General features: G+C 39.8%; 1 long non-coding RNA gene across 1 annotated transcript; it reads left to right on the forward strand.

Moving 5' to 3' along the window:
• The first annotated feature begins 532 nt into the window (after window positions 1-532).
• On the forward strand, window positions 533-2,430 carry LOC127700699 (uncharacterized). The gene is made up of 4 exons (XR_007981692.1): window positions 533-661; window positions 1,661-1,778; window positions 1,946-2,112; window positions 2,280-2,430. It is a non-coding gene; the product is annotated as an uncharacterized LOC127700699 (long non-coding RNA).
• Window positions 2,431-3,509: the final 1,079 nt, after the last annotated feature.

A 3,509-nucleotide genomic window follows, 5' to 3' on the forward strand; every position in this document is an offset into this window, starting at 1 on the left:
GTCAAACATCCAATCATACTATCCACACTGATCTGTGTCCACACTTGTAGTAGTGAATAAATAATAAAATTAGACCATACTTAACTAGTGTAAAGATAAAATTAAATCCACATGCTTATATTCTTTTTAAAAGAAAACAATATACCGATTTTGGAACGTAAAGTACAGAATTTTGCAGTCAGAATTATAAGTTGAAATAAAAGCTAATAAATAAACAGTTTTCGTTAGGAATGATTGAAAACTGGCAATTTATTTATTACATTTCAATAGGAAATGTGTTTTATGTGACAATGACACACGTGACACGATATATGAATGGATATAAAGATTTTAGCTACTTTAACAGACAAAATTTTCAAATCAAAGCTTTTCAAGGAGGCACATTTAAAAAAACTCGGGAAACAGACGAAAAAACCGAAATCAGAAGAACAATGCATTTACACTAATTTAAATTAACAAGAAAAGGATGCAATCACAACAATACAAACTATTTCATTTTAACATTGGAATTATAATCGGGGAAACGGTCCAAAGTTGGGGAAGGGTGACCCAACCCCCTCCCTTCTTTAATTCATAAAAAAGTCCCTACTGCAAAGCTTTTGTCCACACTAGGTACAAATGATAGGCAATTGCCTAAGGTTGCCTGGACCCAAAGACCCAGGTGGGTAAAGATACGGAACTTTTTTAATTGAGGTCCAAAGTTGGGGTAGGGTGACCCAACCCCCTCCCTTCTTTAATTCATAAAAAAGTCCCTACGGCAAAGCTTTTGTCCACACTAGGTACAAATGATAGGCAATTGCATAAGGTTGCCTGGACCTAAAACCAGGTGAGTAAAGTTACGGAACTTTTTAATTGAGGTCCAAAGTTGGGGTAGGGTGACCCAACCCCCTCCCTTCTTTAATTCATAAAAAAGTCCCTACGGCAAAGCTTTTGTCCACACTAGGTACAAATGATAGGCAATTGCCTAAGGTTGCCTGGACCTAAAGACCCAGGTGGGTAAAGTTACGGAACTTTTTTAATTGAGGTCCAAAGTTGGGGTAGGGTGACCCAACCCCCTCCCTTCTTTAATTCATAAAAAAGTCCCTACGGCAAAGCTTTTGTCCACACTAGGTACAAATGATAGGCAATTGCCTAAGGTTGCCTGGACCTAAAGATCCAGGTAGGTAAAGTTACGGAACTTTTTTAATTGAGGTCCAAAGTGGGGATAGGTCGACCCAACCCCCTCCCTTCTTTAATTCATAAAAAAGTCCCTACGGCAAAGCTTTTGTCCACACTAGGTACAAATGATAGGCAATTGCCCAAGGGTGCCTGGACCCAAAGACCCTGGTGGGTAAAGTTACGGAACTTTTTTAATTGAGGTCCAAAGTTGGGGTAGGGTGACCCAACCCCCTTCCTTCTTTAATTCATAAAAAAGTCCCTACGGCAAAGCTTTTGTCCACACTAGGTACAAATGATAGGCAATTGCCTAAGGTTGTCTGGACCTAAAGATCCAGGTGGGTAAAGTTACGGAACTTTTTTAATTGAGGTCCAAAGTGGGGATAGGGTGACCCAACCCCCTCCCTTCTTTAATTCATAAAAAAGTCCCTACGGCAAAGCTTTTGTCCACACTAGGTACAAATGATAGGCAATTGCCTAAGATTGCCTGGACCTAAAGATCCAGGTGGGTAAAGTTACGGAACTTTTTTAATTGAGGTCCAAAGTTGGGGTAGGGTGACCCAACCCCCTCCCTTCTTTAATTCATAAAAAAGTCCCTACGGCAAAGCTTTTGTCCACACTAGGTATAAATGATAGGCAATTGCCTAAGGTTGCCTGGACCTAAAGACCCAGGTGGGTAAAGTTACGGAACTTTTTTAATTGAGGTCCAAAGTTGGGGTAGGGTGACCCAACCCCCTCCCTTCTTTAATTCATAAAAAAGTCCCTACGGCAAAGCTTTTTTCCACACTAGGTACAAATGATAGGCAATTGCCTAAGGTTGCCTGGACCTAAAGACCCAGGTGGGTAAAGTTACGGAACTTTTTTAATTGAGGTCCAAAGTTGGGGTAGGGTGACCCAACCCCCTCCCTTCTTTAATTCACAAAAAAGTCCCTACGGCAAAGCTTTTGTCCACACTAGGTACAAATGATAGGCAATTGCCTAAGATTGCCTGGACCCAAAGACCCAGGTGGGTAAAGTTACGGAACTTTTTTAATTGAGGTCCAAAGTTGGGGTAGGGTGACCCAACCCCCTCCCTTCTTTAATTCATAAAAAAGTCCCTACGCCAAAGCTTTGAACCACACTAGGTACAAATGATAGGCAATTGCCTAAGGTTGCCTGGACCCAAAGACCCAGGTGGGTAAAGTTACGGAACTTTTTTAATTGAGGTCCAAAGTTGGGGTAGGGTGACCCAACCCCCTCCCTTCTTTAATTCATAAAAAAGTCCCTACGGCAAAGCTTTTAACCACACTAGGTACAAATGATAGGCAATTGCCTAAGGTTGCCTGGACCTAAAGATCCAGGTGGGTAAAGTTACGGAACTTTTTTAATTGAGGTCCAAAGTGGGGATAGGTCGACCCAACCCCCTCCCTTCTTTAATTCATAAAAAACGTTGCGCACCATACATTGATGCATAATATAGTTCTCAAGCCTTTAACAAAAAGAAAAACGAAATCCGCTTTTTCAAGAAAAAATCAATTTACTAAAACACTTTCATCTTGAAAGGTAATCATTTACATAGTTTTTACATTGTCTATACGTTTATTCTACAAAAAATGTTATTTTAGGAACTATTTGACAGGATGCCGAAAGTTCGGAAAGCCATTTCACACAACACATAATTTATAGTTGAAAAGTTGATAAAATAACAGGGAATGCTGTTTACACTTTTATTTAGATTATTTAACAAAATATAGAAATTTATCTGCAGAAACCAGCAAAATATAAGCAGTCAACTGACGACAATAACTAATAAGTAGATCATAATTAGCGGATCATTTTTGTAGAAAATCTTTTGTAAAAGTAAATGGATGATGACGGCGGACGACTACGGACTATAAACAACGGACGCCAAATATTATAAAAAGCTCACACTGAACCTTTATACCAGGTTAACTAGAACTTTCTATTTAGCTGGACTAATAAATCTTTGATTGACTAAGTATTCTAGTTACTGAAAAACATGTTGTTAAATAAGCTGATAATAATAATTTGGTTTTTTTTCGAGTATGGAACTGTAGATTCATTTGATATATGTTTGTCTTTGATTGCGTTGGAAAAGGTGACACAGTTGTATTGTCTGTGATTTTTTAACCCCCACCACAACCCGTGGTGCTGTGGTTGTCCCAAATATGGGTATGCCCCGCCCCTTAATGCCAAATATGGGCATGTCCCGCCCCCTTATATTATATGATATAAGGGCATATACGCCCCCCCCCCCCCCCCCCCCCCCCGACCTACTGACGTCACCGGAAGTAAGGAAGATGAATCATGACGGATGCATGTTGACCATATTTGGATATGTATATATACCGCCC

The sequence above is a fragment of the Mytilus californianus genome, unplaced genomic scaffold (genome assembly GCF_021869535.1).
Source record: "Mytilus californianus isolate M0D057914Y unplaced genomic scaffold, xbMytCali1.0.p SCAF_5, whole genome shotgun sequence".
In the NCBI taxonomy this organism is placed as follows: Eukaryota; Metazoa; Mollusca; class Bivalvia; order Mytilida; family Mytilidae; genus Mytilus; species Mytilus californianus.